Raw genomic sequence first — 18733 nt, 5'->3', positions numbered from 1 at the left:
CTTATTTGTTTCATACCTGGAAATTTGAACCTCTTATTCTTTATCTTTTCCCCCCTTTTTAAATTTTTCAATTACAGTTGACATTCAGTATTATTTTATATTAGTTTCAGGTGTACAGCATAGTGATTAGACATTTATATAATTTATGACGTGATCCCCCTGACTAGTACCCACCTGGCACTATACATAGTTATTACCATATTGTTGAGTATATTTTCTATACTTTACATCCCTATGACTGTTTTGTAACTATCAATTTGTATTTCTTAATCCCTTCACCTTTTCCACCCTGTCCTCCAGCCCCCTCCCACCTACCACCTGGATAGATCTAGTACCCATTGATACTATACATAGTTAATAAATACTATTGACTATATTCCTTATGCTATACTGTACATCCCCATGACTACTGTGTAACAATCAATTTGTGCTTCTTAGTCCCTTCCCGTTTTTCACCCACCTCCTCTATCCTCCTCCAATCTGGCAACCATCAAAATGTTTTCTGTATCTGTGAGTTTGTTTCTATTTTGTTTGTTTATTTTGTTCTTTAGATTTCACTTGTAAGTGAAATTGTATGACATTTGTCTTTCGCTGTCTGACTCACTACACTCAGCTTAATACCCGTTAGGTCCATCATATTGTTGCAGATGGCAAGATTTCATTCTTTTTTTCTGGCCAAATAATATTCTATTGTATACATGTACCACCTCTTCTTTATCCATTCAGGGACACCCAGGTTACCTTCACATCTTGGCTATTGTGAATAATGCTGCAGTGAACATATGGATGACCATGTCCCCTCAAAGTAGCATTTTTGGTTTCTTTGGATAAATACCCAGAAGTGATATTACTGGGTCCTTCTTTGTCTCTTGTTATGCTCTTCGTTTTAAAGTTAATTTTGTTTGGTATAAACATTGCTACTCCAGTTTTTTTGTTTTCTTTTGTATGTTTGTTTGCTTTCATTTTCATGAAATATCTTTTTCAATCCCTTTACTTTCAGTCTGTGTGTGTCTTTGAATTTGAAGTGAGTCTCTTGTAGGCAGCATATGTAAAGATCTTGTTTTCTTATCCATTCAGCCCCCACATCTTTTGATTGGAGCATTTAATCCATTTACATTGAAAGTAATTGTTGGTAAATATGTAGTTATTATCATTTTATTATTAATTTTATCTATCTTAAGGAAGTCTGTTTATCTGTCTGTCTGTCTGTCTATCTATTTATCTATCTATCTATCTATCTATCTATCTATCTATCTAAAAGAAGTTCCTCTAAGGGTCCTTGTAATACTAGTTTGGTAGTGATGAACTCCTTTAGCTTCTTCTTGTCTGGGAAGCTCTTTATCTGTCTTGCAATTCTAAATGAAAGCTTTGCTGGGTAGAGTAATCTTAGTTGTAGGTCCTTGCTTTTCATCACTTTTGTTAATTTGTGCCAGTCCCTTATGGCCTGCAAAGTTTCTGTTGATGAGAAATCAGATGATAGCCTTATGGGAGCTCTCTTGTAGGTAGCTAATGGCTTTTCTCTTGCTGCTTTTCAGATTCTCTGTTTGTCTTTAACTTTTGGTGTTTTAATAATGATGGGTTTTGGTGTTGGCCTGTTTGGGTTCATCTTGTTTGGGACTCTGCATGCTTCCTGGGCTTGTATATCTATTTCCTTTGCCAGGTTAGGGAAATTTTCCATCATTATTTCTTCAAATAGTTTTCAATTCCTTGCTCTCTCTCTTCTGCGACCCCTATAATGTGAATATCGGTATGCTTGATGTCCCAGAGGCCCCTTAAACTCTCCTCAGTTTTTTGGATTCTTTTCTCTTTTTGTTGTTCTGGTTTGATTTTTTTCTGCTACCTTATTTTCTACATCACTGGTTTGATCCTCAACTTCATCTAATCTGTTGATTCTCTAATATATTTTTCATTTCCGTTACTGTATTCTTTATTTCTGACTGGTTCTTTTTCATGTTTTCTATCTTCGTTTTTGTATTTTCTATTTCTTTACTGAAATTTCCCTGAAATCATTGAGCATCCTGATTACCAGTATTTTGAACTCTGCGTCTGGTGGGTTACTTGTCTCCATTTTGTTTAGTTCTTTTTTTGGAGCTTTGTACTGTTCTTTTATTTGATACATGCTTCTTTGTTTCCCCATTTTGGCTGCCTTCCTGTGTTTGTATTAGGCAGGGCTCTGATGTCTACTGGTCTTAGTAGAATAGCCCTATGTAGTCTGTGTGCTGTGGGGCTCAGTGGCGAATCTTCCTGGTCATCTAAGCCGTGCACTCCAGGTGTGTCCCTATGTGGGTTGTGTGTGCCCTTCTTTTGTAGTTGAGCCTTTCTTGCTATTTGCATATCAGTGGCAGGGATTGACCCTTGGGCTCATTGCCTCAGTATGCCAGAAATTACGCCTCAGTATGTGCCTGCTTAATCTGCCCCTTGGGTGCATCGTCCTTGGAGGTGGCTGGGTCATGCACCAGTTTGTTTCAAAGCTAACCACTGGGTGCTCCAACCCCAGGGCCACCTGGGAGGGGACCCGTTGCAGGTCAAGTTTAGCCATGTTCCACCCAGGACCACCCTCAGGAGCCACAAAGCAATCTCCAGATGGCTGCTGCCCATGCTGTGCTTAGAAGTGCCTCAAGAAGCCAAGTCGCAGACCAAGATAGGCTGCCGCTAGTGTCAGGATTCGGGGCACTCTCAAGAGAGATGCTGCTTGTCTGAGTTCCACGAACCTTTCAGAGATTCTAGGAAAGTCTGTAGCATGAGCCAAGGCAGGTGGTTTGTACGAAAAAGCCACTGTAAGTGGCTTGTGTATCTCTGAAAGTTGGGCAGGGCGGCGTCTCAGAATCACCAGAGTGTGGTGAACGACAATCAGCTTTAGCCAGCTTAATGGAGACTCAGATAAGGTGGCTGTCTGCATCTGTTCACTGGGAAGGGGAGGGCTCAACAAAGAAACTATGGCCTCCACCAGCTCCTTCATCCAGGTAGAAAGCTGCCCCTCCAGGCCCTGTCCTGAAGCCAGACAATTCAATTTTCTACCATATGTTCCTGCTGCCTTTCTAGTTGCTGCCCCAGCACTGGAGCTAAAAGCCAGGAAGTCTGTCAGTGAATTATCCTCGTACAGTGCCTTTAAGAAGAGCGCCTGGGATTCTAGCCACCCTCCATCTCACTCAGCCACAATCTCTGCTGGTTTTCACAACCAGAAATTATGGGAACTTCTCTCCCCAACAATGGAACCCAGTGCTGGGACGCCTCGCTCCTCCAAGAGGAACCACCACAGCCAAGATATCCCTCCTGATTTTTAATGATCACACGCAGCTGTGACACTATCTTGTTCCACGTTTTTGCCCCTTCTGCCAGTCTCAAGGTTGGTTCTTTATGTTCTTAGTTCTGGGGCTTTGGTTAAGCAAGATTTCACGGAATTCTCCATGATCGTGTTGTAGTGTAGTTAAAATTCTGATGTGGTCGTGAGAGACGATAAGCACAGCATTTACCTGCTGTGCCATCTTTACTACATTCTTTATTATTATAATGTAGAATTTTTCTTTATTAACAACCAGGGTTCTTTGGTTATCTTTATATTCAGTTGCTATTAGAAAGTAAGATAAATGCTTAATTTCACTTTAATTACCAATTTAATTTTAATTACCATCAGATAGTGATGAAAACTTTGCGGTGGTCTCTTTTTATTTTTTTTAATCTTTTTTTTCAGTTTTTTTTTTTTTATTAGTTTCGGGTGCACAAGACAAAGTAATACTTAGACGTTTATCATTTATATCCCTCACACTGTGGAGCCCCCCGCCCCCCATCCACTATCTCTCTGACATCGCACCGAGCCATCACATTTCCACTGTCTCCACTCCCAATCTGTACTCCGCCTCTTGTGAGTATAGACATACATATATATACATATATGTATAAAATTGTAGTTGGCATTCATTATTGTTCAGCTTCACATGTACAGTGCAGTGATTAGGCATCTACATCTTCCCTAAGATGGTCTTCCAAATGGGACACGTGTCCATCGGATACCCTACAAAATCATTACAACATTATTGATTACGTTCCCCAAATTAATTTTCAAAACCCCGTGGCCATCTTGTGGTTACCAACTGTTTTCTAATCCCCTCACCTTCCCCCTTATCTCCACACCCTGCTTATCTAACAACCCTCAGTTTTTCCTCTCTGTCTCCAAAACTGTTTCTGATTAGTTCATTCACTTATTCTCTTCTTTAGATTCCACATATAAGTGAGATCATACGGTACTTGTCTTTCTCTGTCTGACTTACTTCACTTAACATAATGTTCTCTAGGTCCATCCATGTTGTTGCAAATGGTAAGATTTCTTTCTTCTTTATGGCTGCGTAATACTCCATTGTATAAATGTACCACATTTTCTTAATTCAGTCATCTACCGAGGGGCATTTCGTTGTTTCCATATCTTGGCTATTGTGTATAGTGCTGCAATAAACGTAGGAGTGCATAATGATTTTTGAATTGGAGTTTTGGGTTTCTCTGGATCGATACCAAGGAGTGGAATTACTGGATCATAGGGTAGTTCCATTTTCAGATTCCTGAGATACCTCCATACTGTATTCCATAGTGCCTGCACCAATATGTAATCCCACCAACAGTGCACAATCGTTCCCTTTTCTCCACGTCCGCGCCAGCACTTTTTGTTTGTTGATTTATTGATGATAGCCATTTTGACTGGGTGAGGTGCTATCTCATTGTAGTTTTTATTTGCATTTCTCTGATGGTTAGTGAGGTTGAGCATTTCTTCATATGTCTGCCATCTGTATGTCCTTTTTAGAAAAATGTCTCTTCAAGTCCTCTGCCCATTTTTTAATTGGGTTGTTTGTTTTTTTGGAGTTGAATTGAGTGAGTTTTTTTTTTTATAGGTTTGTGATATTAACCCCTTATCACATATATCATTGGCAAATATCTTTTCCCATTCAGTAGGATCCCTTTTTGATTTATTGATGGTTTCCTTTGCTGTGAAAAAACTTTTTAGTTTGATGTAATCCCACATGTTTATTTTTTCTCTTACTTCCCTCGTGTGAGGGGATATATCAGTAAAAATCCTACTCCGGATAATGTCTGTGAAGTTTCTTCCTATATTTTCTTCTAGGTATTTTATGGTGGTCCAAAGTATCATTTAAGGCTGTTGTTTCCATATTGATTTTCTGTCTGGAGGACCTGTCCCTTGTTGTCAGAGGTGTGTTGAAGTCCCCTACTATGATAGTGTTACTGTTGATCTCTGTCTTTATGTCACTCAGTATCTGTTTTATATATTTAGGTGCTCCTATGTTGGGTGCATAGATGTTTACTAGGGTTATGTCTTGTTGGATCGATCCCTTTATTATTATATAATGCCCATCTTTATCTTTTAATACGTTCTCCATTTTAAAGTCTGTTTTGTCAGATATAAGTATTGCAACTCCAGTTTTTTTCTCATTTTCATTTGCATGAAATATCTTACTCCAACTCTTCACTTTCAGCCTGTGTGTGTCTTTTGATCTGAGATGAGTCTCTTGTATACAGCACATACAAGGGTCTTGCTTTCTTATCCACTGAGCCACCCTATGTCTCTTGATTGGAGCATTTAATCTGTTTACATTTAAAGTGATTATTGATAGGCACATAGTTATTGCCATTTTAAAATTTGTAGTTAGATTGTTTTCATCTTTCTTCTATTTATAGAAGTCCTTTTAGTATTTCTTCAAATGCTGGCTTGGTGGTAATAAATTCCTTTAGCTTATTCTTTTCTGGGAAGCTGTTTATTTCTCCATCAACTTTAAATGATAGCCTTGCTGGATAAAGCAATCTAGGTTGTAGGCCTTTGTTTTCTATCACTTTGAGTATCTCCTGCCACTCCCTCCTGGCTTTCAATGTGTCTGTAGAAAAGTTATTTGATTGTCTTATGGGAGTTCCCTTGTAGGTAACCCTCTGTCTTTCTCTTGCTGCTTTTAGGATTCTCTGTTTGGCTTTGAGCTTTGCCATTTTAACTATAATGTGTATTGGTATGGACCTGTTTGGATTTATCCTGGTTGGAACTCTCTGCACTTCCTGGGCTTGTATGTTGGTTTCCTTCATCAAGTTAGGGAAGTTTTCAGACATTATTACTTCAAATATGTTCTCAATCCCTTACTTCTTCTCTTCACCTTCTGGTATTCCTATGATGCGCATGTTGTTGCGCTTGATGTTATCCCAGAGGTCTCTTAAACCATCTTCATTGTTTTTTATTCTTTTTTCTTTCTGTTGTTCTGTTTGGGTGATCTCTGCTAACTTGTCTTCTAAGTCGCTGATTCTATCTCTGCTTCATCTAACCTGCTGGTAATTCCTTCAAGTGAGTTCTTAATTTCGGTAATTGTGTTCTTTAGTTCTAACTGGTTGTTCGTTATGATTTCTACATCCTTCTTTATGTCATCTCTAAGCTCCTTAAATGTTCTTATCACCAGTGTTCTGAACTCTGTCTCTGGTAGGTTGGTGACCTCTGCTTCATTTGGTTCCAGTTGTGGAGGTTTCTTCTGTTCGTTTATTTGGGACATGTTTCTTTGTCTCCCCAATCTGTCTGACTCTCTGTGTTTGCTTTGATGTATTAGGTAGATCCCCTAGAGTTCTTAGTTCTTGCTGGGTTATCTTATGTAGTATGTGTCCTTTATATTTGACTTGCACTACTTTGTTCTTCTCCTTGCGTGTGCTCCAAAGGTGACTCTTGTGTTGTGTATATTGCCCTGTTAAAGAAGATCTTTAATTGCTTTTTGCTTATGAGTAGGTGGGGTTAACTCCCAGGCTGACTAGTTGTGAGACTTGGCTCTGCCCACCCGCAGGTTGTTCTGCAGCGTGAGGATTGACCACTTAAATGTGGTTTGGCCTCTATGGGCTCTTGTGCCTGCAGAGAATTCCCTCTGGGTGTGTGACCTGTAGGTCAAACATGGTAGTACTCTGGTTTGGTCTGGAGTTTGCCACTGGATATATTGAATCTTGTGCCTCTTAAGCTGGGCCCTGGTAGGGCAGTTTCAGAACAAAGCAAATCACCATGCATAACAACAACAAGAATAACAAAGAAAAAAATCAAATACATTCACATGTGAAAACACCCGATAACCCCCACTCAACAAGATATCAAAGATGTAAAGACGAAACAAAACAAAACAAAAAGCAGCGCCAGTCTTGGCTTAAGCCCACCAAGTAATCCCCAGGTTGTCCTCTGCTGTACCAAAGAGTCCCCTGCCTATTATGCAGGCAGAACCTGGTGCCCAGAGTGATTTTGGGACTGTAGATTTAAATGCGTGGGGCTAGGGGGTCTGGATGATAGTTTTTATAAAGTCAGTGCAGTTTCTGCCCTTGCCTGCACATATGCACACTGAGAGTAGCAACACCAGCCCTGTGTCCAGTACTCCTGAGTCTTAGGGCACTTCTTTGGTGTGTGAGTGTGCAGGGGGGAGCCGGTAGGAGATTTCTAAGCTTCTGAAAGCCGGGAGCTGCATCTGCTGCTTACTGCTGATTTCTGGGAGTGCCTCCGCAGTTGCACTTGTCCCGCCCTAGGCAGGCCTGAAAGGGTGGGGGCTGGAGTTGGAGTGGTCTTCTCTCTCCCATTGCAGCCATGTCACACTCTTCCCTCAGGCCAGAAAAGGTGGTGGCTGGGGGTGGAGGAGTCTCTTCTCTCCTAGCCCAGCCAAAATCACACTCTTCCAGCCTCTTCCCTCGGTCAGAGCTGCCTGTCTGTCTTCCCAGAGCCTGAGCACTATGGCCCCTCAGTAATCTGACACTACTCCTTAGTTCAGGGGCCAGTTGAAGTCTCTGGAAGGGCGGGGTAGGATTGGAAGAGCGGTGGGAGGGACCCAGGTATGGAGTCTGTGTTCTTTGTCTGCCCTAGGGCCCACCAAGCTTCCCCCCCCAGTGGGAGAGATCAGCTGTGGGATGCAGGGAAAGAGCCCACCTCCTGGCTTTTGGGTTCTCTGTTCCGCCCTGGGGTCCCGTTCGTCTCTGGAGCTGTGTGTGTGTTGCCGCCGCCGCCTCCACCACCGGCCACGATTCCACCGCGGGACCGCGTGTTTCCACACCACTCTCTTCCTTCTTCCACTGCTCTCCCAATTTGTGCACCTTCAAGTAATCCTTCCGTGAGTCTTTTAGCTGTTCTGCGTAATGTGCAAAGAGTTCTTTGATGGGTTATATGTCCCGTTTGTAATAAGATCCGGAGGAGAACTCAGAAAGTGTGCCCCGCTGCCGCCATTCCTATCACGTCACTCTCCTGTGGTGGTCTCTTTTTTAATGTATTTCTCAACTTAGAGATTTTCCTTGACTCTGGTGCTAAAGCCATTACCATAATTGTTCTTTTGTTGCTCAAATTTGTTAACAACTTTGGTCAGTAGGAGTCCTTTTAGGCTGGCTTCCGGGTTCTTTTGACATATCCTCTTTAATCTTTGAAAACTTTATTGTTTCTGGCTCAACAAGGCTCACCTTGTTCTTTTTCTGTGAAAGATTTGGAGTTAACAATTTCTCTATGGAGCTCTAGTTCCTTTTAGTATAGAGTAATATTAGAGAATCTGTTGTGGATGCTAGGGGGACAAGATGATTTCTTGCTGTCAGAAACTGCCTATTAGAGAATATTTTAAGTTGCCATGTACTTTTCTAAAATTCTTTTAGAATTTATTGTTAGAAATTTAATAGTACACTCACAGAAATTTATTTCGGTGCTCATAGTCTTGGTCTAGAAAATCTTGCATTTTAATGTGAAATGGTATTTAGTATAAAACGAGCATTGTTTAAAATATAGACCTCATAAAAGGATTGCTCTCTTGCTTATCTGATGTAGTAGTTATTGCAGTATAACAAATCAGCCCAAAACTTAACAGTTTAAAACAACAAACATTATCTCACACAATTTCTGAGGATCAGGAGTGGGGGTAGCATAGCTGGGTGATTCTAGTTCAGGGCCTCTTAATGACATTGTAGTCAAGAGTTGATTGGGATTACAGTCATCTGATAGTTTTACTGGCCTGAACCATTTACTTCCAAGATCACTTATGTGGCTGTTTGTAAGAAGATTCAGTTTCTTGCTAGCTGTTGGCTTATAAGGCCTTAGTTTCTCATCACCTGGGTCTCTACATTGGATTTTTCACAAGTGTGCTACTGGCTTCCTTTAGAGTGAATAATCTAAGTGATTATGAGGTGAGTGTGCCATAGTTGAAGGCAGATATCTTTTATAACCTAATCTCAGAAATGATATGGTATCACTCTGTTGTATACTATTCATCATGCAGACTAACTGTGGTGTCATGTGGGAAGTTACTACACAGGGTGTTAATACCAAGACGCAGGGATCATTGTGGACCATCTTGGCGGCTGGCTACCACATGCAATGAACTTTTAATACTCATTTCATTTAATCTCTAGAGCTATCCTTATCAGAAATTTGAAGAAGCAGCCCAGGCAACTTTTTCATGTAAAAATGACAGCATTAAAAAATTAAGACTCTCTGACACAGAACATTTTAGAGACCTTAGTGAGAATTGTAAGGAAATTGCCTTTTTTACTGACAATTAATTTGCCTTATTTAATGACACAGTATATCCTAGTTACTTGGAGCAGAAGTTAGGTAGAAAAATTAACCTGATCTATTCTGCTAAAATGTGTATTTTGGCAATTGAAACATTCTTAGTAAGTAGTTTCTTTTTAATGTTTGTTTTGCATTTTGTTTTTTATTGGTATATATCTTACAGAGTTGACCCTTGAATAACAAGTGTTTGAACTGTGTGGGTCCGCTTATATGTGGACTTTTTTCAGTAACTATACAGTCAACCCTGCGTATCCCAGGTTTTGCATCTGTGGATTCACTCAACCTTGGATTGAAAACAGTATATTTTTGATCCACGGTTGGGAATCTGTGGATGTAGAAGGCTGACATTATGCACTGTTCTATGCCATTTAATATAAGGGACTTGAGCATCTGTGGATTTTGGTATGGGGGCATCCTAGAACCAATCCCTAGTGTGGATATTGAGGGATGGCAAAAGTTTGAGGGGGTCAAAAGTTAGGTGAGGATTTTCACCTGTGGTGGGGGCAGTCTGTGCCCCAACCCCTGCATTGTTCAAGGGTCACCAGTACTACAAACTATATTTTAATGCCATGAAATATGTTCTCTGTTTTATTCATTAGCTTTAGAGTTTATATGTGATTGCCTAGAAAAGTATAAAAAGATTTTAGTGATTCCATTATATTATGATCATTGGTAGTGTTCTTAACGGTATTTTGTGTTAGTTGCTTCTTTCTTTTCTTTTTTAATGTCTTCCTTTCCTTTTTTTTTTTTTTCTCCTCTTCTTCCGCCTCCCCCCATTCAAGCTGGTATTAGTAGCCTTGCACTATCCCCGGTCGCTGGCCACCGGCCATTCACACTGGCCACCGACCGCTCTTGGTAGCACATCCGACCTCTGGCTGCTCATGCAGCCTAGCTCCAAGGAGAGCCGTTGTTCACAATCTTAGCTGTAGAGGGCACAGCTCACTAGCCCATGTGGGAATCGAACCGGCGACCTCGGCGTTAGGAGTGCTGCACTCCAACCACCTCAGCCACCAGGCTGGTCCAGTGTTACTTGTTTCTTAACACCACAAGGGGAAAGCAGCATTATAAAATAGCTGTTTGTTCAGACTAAAGGATGTAGACATACTAGAAAATTCAAAGCAATTTCAGGAAATAGTACTGTACAGACAGTACTCAGGGGAAAAGTCAGAAGCAAATGACTCCCTTTGAAAAGACTTATACCAAAGAGGGCTAACCTGAGTCCAGCTTCACATGTAAGCAATATGGAAATTGTTCTTGGTCCCCACTGATCTTCTTATCTACAAACATATACCGGGATATCACTTTCAGTGGAAACATCTTTGTGTGTTTGAAGAGCAAAGAAAATTTATGTGATTAAAAGTCTATGTTAAATTTAATATTTGGCCAAAAAAAGGTAACTAAGTACACTGGTAATGATAAAGTAGTAAGATGCAATGAATACACATGTCACAGAGGTACAGTTAACAGAAAATGATGGTAACACATGGTGCTGGTTCTGTTCTGATGATGCTAACATACTCGGCATGCTTGTGAAGGTGTAAGTTTTTTCAATTTTAGGTGGTAAGTTTTGAGAATTCCATTGTATTCCAAAGAAGTCTTCCAAAAAAGAAGGGAAGAGTTCTCTACTTGAACTTATTTATTATAGTATTAATATGTAATATTAATATTGTAATAATATGAAAAATTAGAAAACCACCTAAATATAAAAGAATGGTTAGGCAAATTGTAATACATCAATGCAAAGGAAACATGCAGCCATTAGAAATTATACTTATATTGTATAGGTATTTTTCAACTCTTACACATTATATATTCATTGACGTGTCAAACTGTTTTATGCGTGTAATCTAACTCAGTTTCTCAAACTTCAGTTTTGTATATTTAAATATTCTGTTGGATTCCATGTATTGTCTTCAATAATTTGAATTATAATGCTGCTCAAGTATAAAACATGGTAAAAGCTCCTTATGTTTAAAAACACTTAACACTACTGTTGAAACCAATTTAGTAGTGAAATAACAAACCAGTAAAATATTAACTGAACATATTCATTTGATGTGAAAAATTATATTTTGTTGAAGCCAAATTTCTAACTCTTAGTGTAAATATGATATCAGTCCAGCATGTTCTTTCAGTATGAGGAACCTACACAGCTGGGTATCATGAGATTACTCAATTCTCATGTTGCTCTGTTTAGGCCACTATGAAATCTGTTTTTACTATAGTGATAAGGACATTGTTTTGTTTTAATTTGGCAATACCTCTTTTAGTATTGAGAGCATCTCATTTTTTTCTGATTAGCCCAAGCCAATGGAAGTAATACTGTGTTGCCAACTAGACTGTTAACACAAACATGGAAGTGAATCCTGAAATCTTTTGGCAGTAGTGAGTTACAAGGTGGTCATCCAGGTGATTCAAATTATGCGTATACTATATGATGTGTTTTAAATGAAAACAAAAATAAACTCACCATGCTGATCTCTGACTATATCTGTAGGTCTATGAACCCCAACTAATCTAACAAGTATTATTTTGAACTACTAGTTTGTGCTATCTGCTAGACTCTGCCACTGGGGAGAAAAAATGAGTCTTAATTTTGTCACATCCCACTGTTAGTCTTCTGGTTCTCAATACCACCAAGCATGGTGAGGAAAAGAGAGTGAGTAGCCCAGGTGTTCAGGGAGGTAGCAGTGAGAAGGCTTGTCCAGGTGTGGAGATCTGATTTAGTTCAGTTTGTGTTGTGGTCACTAGAGAAGGATCTCTTCATGCCAGTGTTTCTGGTGCAAAGTTTTAAAAATGTCACTGCACTAATCTGTGAATTGGGTAGGGATAGTGCGTGAACTTTTGGAATGGGGATTGCCAGATTAAGTTTCCCAATTCTGGGCTGATGAACTTGTTGGCAGAATCCTGAATTGAGACTAGGCATCCTGTCTTTCCTCTCCATTTCCTGACTGTGACATGTGAATCTCTTGTTTATCTTTTTTAGTTTATTTTATTTTTTAAAGTGTGTTTTTCCAAGACCCATCAACTCCACGTTAAGTAGTTTTCAATCTAGTTGTGGAAGGCACAGGTCATAGTGGCCCGTGCGGGGATCAAACTGGCAAACTTGTTGTTAAGAGCACCTCTAATCAACTGAGCTAACTGGCCACCCCCTCTTTTTTGTATTTTAGAAAGTTAACTTTCTCAACAATGTTTCAGAAATAATATTGTATAAAATAGGTGGCCTTTAGAATACTCGATGTTCAACAAATGGTTGTAGAATAACCAATTTGGAAAAGAAATACTTACTGCAAACAACTAAAATAAATTCCAAGTGAACTAGAGGATTAAAACTAAACTATGAAACCAATGATTACTGTACAAAAACATTATTTCAAGTTTTTTTTTAAATTTATTGGGGTGACAATTGTTAGTAAAATTACATAGATTTCAGGTGTACAATTCTGTATTACATCATCTATAAATCCCCTTGTGTGTTCACCACCCCAGAGTCAGTTCTCCTTCCATCACCATATATTTGATCCCCCTTACACTCATCTCCCATCCCCCACCCCCCTTACCCTCTGGTAACCACTAAACTAATGTCTGTGTCTATGAGTTTTTTGTTTCTCATTTGATTATCTTGTTCTTTTGTTGTTTTTGGTTTATATACCACATATCAGTGAAATAATATGGTTCTCTGCTTTTTCTGTCTGACTTATTTCGCTTAGCATTATACTCTCAAGATCCATCCACGTTGTCACAAATGTTCCTATATCATTTTTTCTTACCGCCAAATATTTCCACTATGTATATATACCAGAACTTCTTTATCCATTCATCTATCGAAGGACATTTTGCTTGTTTCCATGTCTTGGCCACCGTAAACAAAGATGCAATGAACATTGGAGCACACGTGTCTTTATGTATAAATGTTTTCAGATGTTTTGGGTAGATACCCAAGAGAGGGATTGCTGGGTCATATGGTAATTCTATTCATGATTTTTTGAGGAACCTCCACACTGCCTTCCATAACGGCTGCACCAGTCTGCATTCCCACCAACAGTGTATGAAGGTTCCTGTTTCTCCACAGCCTCTCCAACACTTGTTACTATTTCTCTTGTGGATGATAGCCATTCTGACTGGGTGAGGTGATATCTCATTGTGGATTTTATTTGCATTTCTCTGATGATTAGTGATGTTGAGCATTTTTTCATATGTCTATTTGCCATTTGTATGTCCTCTTTGGAGAATGTCTCTTCAGGTACTCTGCCCATTTTTCAATTGGATTCTTTGTTTTATTGTTGTTGAGTTTCATGAGTTCCTTGCATATTTTGGATACTAGCCCCTTATTGGAGGCACTGTTTGCAAAAACCTTCTCCCATTCAGTTGGTTCCCTCTTTATTTTGTCGATGGTTTCTTTTGCTGTGCAGAAGCTTTTAAGTTTCATGTAGTTCCATTCATTTATTTTAGCTTTTACTTCCATTGCCATTGGAGTCAAATTGATAAAATGCTCTTTGAGCCCAAAGTCCATAAGTTTAGTACCTATGTTTTCTTCTATGCAGTTTATTGTGTCAGGTCTTATGCTTAAGTCTTTGATCCATTTTGAATTAATTTTGGTACATGGAGACAGATAGCAGTCCAGTTTCATTCTTTTGCACGTGGGTATCCAATTATCCCAGCAACATTTATTGAAGAGGCTGTCTTTCCTCCATTGTATGTTTTTAGCTTCTTTGTCAAAAATTATCTGTCCATATTTATGTGATTTTATTTCTGAGTTCTCAATTCTATTCCACTGGTCTATGTGTCTGTTTTTCTGCCAATACCATGCTGTTTTCATTATTGTAGCCCTGTAGTACAAGTCAGTAAAGTCAGGCAGTGGACAACTATAATTTTATGTGTATAATGTGATGGCTCGGTGTGAGGTCGGGGTGGTGGTGGATGGGGGGAGGGGGGTTCACGGTGTGAGGGATGTAAAAATAAAATAAAATAAAATAAAAAAATAATAATAATAATAAAAAAAATAAAAAAAAAATAAAGTCAGGCAGTGGATACCTCCAGCATTGTTCTTTTTTCGTAAGATCACTATGGCTATTCGGGGTCTTTTGTGGTTCCAAACAAATCTGATGATTTTTTGTTCTATTTCTTTAAAAAATGCCATTGGGATTTTGATGGGGATTGCATTAAATCTGTATATTGCTTTGGGTAATATGGCCATTTTAACTATGTTGATTCTTCCAATACATGAGTACGGAATGTCTTTCCATTTCTTTGTGTCTTCTTCAATTGCTTAAAAAAATGTCTTATAGTTTTCAGCATATAGGTGTTTCACATCCTTGGTTAAGTTTATTCCTAGGTATTTTATTCTTTTCGCTGTAATTGCAAAAGGAATTGTTTTTTGTATTTCTTTTTCTGAGATTTCATTGTTAGTATATAAGAATGCAATGGACTTTTGTACGTTGATTTTGTAGCCAGCAACTTTACTGCATTCTTTGATTGTTTCTAATAGCTTTTTGGTGGAGTCTTTAGAGTTTTCTATATATAGCATCATGTCATCTGCAAAGAGTGATAATTTAACTTCTTCATTCCCAATTTGGATGCTTTTTATTTCTTTCTCTTGCCTGATTGCTCTGGCAAGGATTTCCAACACTATGTTGAAAACCAGAGGTGATAGTGGACAGCCCTGTCGTGTCTGCACGTAGAGCAAAGGGCTTCAGTTTTTCACGATTAATTATGAGATTAGCTGAGGGCTTGTCATAGATGGCCTTTATTATGTTAAGGTATTTTTCTTCTATACCTATTTTATTAAGTGTTTTAATCATACATGGATGTTGTATCTTGTCAAATGCTTTTTCTGCATCAATTGATAGAATCATATGATTTTTGTCCTTCATTTTGTTTATGTGATGTATCACACTGAAGGAATTGCAGATGTTGAACCATCCTTGTGCCCTGGGGATGAACCCCACTTTGTTGTGATGAATAATCTTTTTAATGCATTGTTGTATTCGATTTGCTAGAATTTTGTTTAGGATTTTAGCATCTGTATTCATCAGGGATATAGGTCTGTAGTTTTCTTTTTTTGTGTTGTCCTTACCAGGTTTTGGTATCAGGGTAATGTTGGCCTCATAAGATGAGTCAGGGAGTACTGACTCTTCTTCAATTTTTTGGAAGAGTTTGAGCAGGATTGGTATTAGATCCTCTTTGATGGTTTGGTAGAATTCACCAATGAAGTCATCTGGTCCCGGACTTTTGCTTTTGGAAAGGTTTTGGATGACTGATTCAATTTCATTACTGGTGATCGGTCTGTTTAGATTTTCCAGTTCTTCATGGTTCAGCCTCGGAAGGCTATAGTTTCTAAGAACTTGTCCATTTCTTCTAGGTAATTGAATTTGGTGGCATATAGTCCCTCATACTATTCTTGGATGATCCTTTGTATTTCTGTGGTGCCCGTGATAACTTCTGCGTTTTCATTTTTAATTTTGTTAATTAGTGTCTGTCTCTTCTTATCTTAGTGAGTCTAGCCAAGGGTTTGTCAATATTGTTAATCTTTTCAACGAACCAGCTCTTTGTCACATTAATTTTTTCTATTGTCTTTTTGTTCTCTATTTCATTTAGTTTTGCTCTGATTTTTGTTATTTCCTTTCTTCTGCTGACCTTGGGTTTCACTTGTTCTTCTTTTTCTAGTTTGTTAAGGTGTAACATGAGGTTATTTATTTGGGATTTTTCTTGTTTCGTGAGATAGGCCTGTAATGATATAAATTTCCCTCTTAAAACTGCTTTCGCTGCATTCCAGAAATTTTGGTAGGATGTATTTTCATTTCATTTGTTTCTATGTATCTTTTGGTCCCTCCTCTAATTTCGTCTTTGACCCAGTCGTTCTTTAAAAGTATGTTGTTTAATCTCCATGTATTTGTGTTCTTTCCTGCTTTATTTTTGCTGTTGATATCCAATTTCAAAGCTTTCTGATCAGAGCATATGCTCGGTATGATTTCAATCTTCTTAAATTTGCTGAGGCTGATTTTATGTCTTAATATATGATCTGTCCTTGAGAAATTTCCATGTACACTTGAAAAGAATTAATAGTCTGATGTTTTAGGATGAAGTGTTCTATATATGTCAATTACGTCCATTTCACCTAATGTGTCTTTTAGGGCTCCTGTTTCGTTGTTTATTTTCTGTTTGGATGGTTTATCCATAGCTGTCAATGATGTATTTAAGTCCTCTAGTATAATTGTGTTTTGGTCAATTTCTCCCTTTAGTTCTGTTAGTAGTTGCTTGGTATATTTTGGTGCTCCCTGATTGGGGGCATAAATATTGATGACTGTTATGTCTTCTTGTTGTATAGTCCCCTTTACCATTATGAAATGTCCATCTTTGTCTCTTGTTACCTTTTTAACCCTGAAGTCTTTCATATGGTATCGTTATGGCTACACCTGATTTTCTCTGGGTACCATTTGCTTGGAGTGTCAATTTCCATCCTTTCACTTTGAGTGTATCCTTGTCCTTGTAGCTGAGATGTGTCTCTTGGAGACAGCATGTGGTTGGGTGTAGTTTTTTGATCCAATCTGCTACTCTGTGCCTTTTTATTGGTGAGTTCAGTCCATTTACATTTAGGGTGAGTATTCATATGTGAGGATTTCCTGTCATTCTGTCTTTATTTTCTGGTAAGGCTGTGTCTCCATTGTTTCTTTGCCTTTTTGGTGTTGTCTATTATTTTTGTGTGGTGGTATTGTATGATGTTTCCCTATGTTTCTTCTGTTATTACAGTATATATTTCAGGTTTGTATTTTTTTTTTGAGTGGTTACCAGTTAGTTTATGTAAAAGAAAGTTTGATATTTAGAGTATTCCGTTTTCTTCACCACGCTTACTTTCTCCATTGCCATATTCCGGTTCAGGCCTTTACTCTCCCATTTTTCATGTTTCGGTTGCCACAAATTGTCTTTGTTGATGGTGGTCGAACAGCCTCCTTTAGTATTTCTTGTAGTGCATGTCGTGTATTAGAAAATGCCCTCAGCTTCTGTATGTCTGGAAAGGTCTTTATTCCTCCTTCATATCTAAAGGATATCTTTGCTGTATATATTATTCTTGGCTCATAATTTCTCTCTTTCAATAGTTTGAGTATTTGGTTCTATTCCCTTCTGGCTTGTAGAGTTTCTGCTGAAAAATGATGATAATCTAATGGGCTTTCCTTTGTAGGTTACTGTCTTCTTTTCCCTGACTGCCTTGAGGATTCTTTCTTTGTCTTTGATTTTAGACAGCTTCAATACAGTGCCTTGGAGAAGGGCTGTTGGGATTGAGGTAATTAGGTGGGATTGACGTAATTAGGTGTTCTATTTGCTTCTTGGATTTAAGGATACAATTCTGTCCACAGTTTGGCAAGTTCTATCAACAATTTGTTTGAATATATTCTCTGTTTCCTCTCTCTCTCTCTTCTCCTTCTGGTATGCCCGTTATTCTCATATTGCTCTTTCTGATGGAGTCAGAAAGTTCTTGTAGAGTTCTTTCATTTCTTTTAAGTCTCAAGTCTCTTTCTTCTTCCATCTGTGTAATTTCCAGGTTTCTATCTTTGATGTCACCGATTCTTTCCTCCATCTGGTCAACTCTACTAGCTAAGCTGGTTATTTCATTTTTAGTTTCTTCTATTGAGTTCTTAATCACCAGAAATTTTTTTTGGTTCTTTTTTGAAATGTCAATCTTTTTCATAAAATGCTCATGTTGTTCTTTGATTGTGTTTCTGAGTTCATTAAACTGCCTTTCTGTGTTTTCTTGCATCTCATTGAGTATTTTCAGAACTGCAATCTTGAATTCTCTGTCATTTAAGTCACATATTTCCTTATCTTTAAGTTCCTTTTCTGGACACTTTTCACTTTCTTTTTGAGCTGTCTTGTTGTCTTGGTTATTCTTGGCAATTATTCATTTATTATTTCTCTTCCTAGACATCTACAGGAGTGGCTTCTGCAACAGGTTGATAGGAAGAGGTTTTTCTTTTATTTTCCAGTACTTTGTTGTAAAATGTTTTATTTTCTCTCTTATTACATCGTTTTTTGTCTCTCTCACATGGTAGTGCTATGTTTTCTCTGCACTATTCCAGCTTCTCACACAATGGGGTATTCCCTGGGAGACAGGCTTCTCCCGTTAATAGTTCGCCTGGGTCACAAGGCGCAGTGTCCGTGTGGGTATTCGGAGAGCTTTTGAAGTTTCAAAGC

At 38.5% G+C, this 18733-nt stretch overlaps 1 protein-coding gene across 20 annotated transcripts in view; it reads left to right on the top strand.

The window, feature by feature from the left end:
• DPY19L4 (dpy-19 like 4) overlaps positions 1-18733 on the top strand; it is a 94700-nt gene that overhangs the window by 24700 nt on the left and 51267 nt on the right. The gene's annotated exons all lie outside the window — the stretch shown is intronic.

Source organism: Rhinolophus hipposideros (genome assembly GCF_964194185.1).
Source record: "Rhinolophus hipposideros genome assembly, chromosome: 13".
NCBI classification, from domain to species: domain Eukaryota; kingdom Metazoa; phylum Chordata; class Mammalia; order Chiroptera; family Rhinolophidae; genus Rhinolophus; species Rhinolophus hipposideros.
This window is presented reverse-complemented; position numbering and strand designations above follow the sequence as displayed.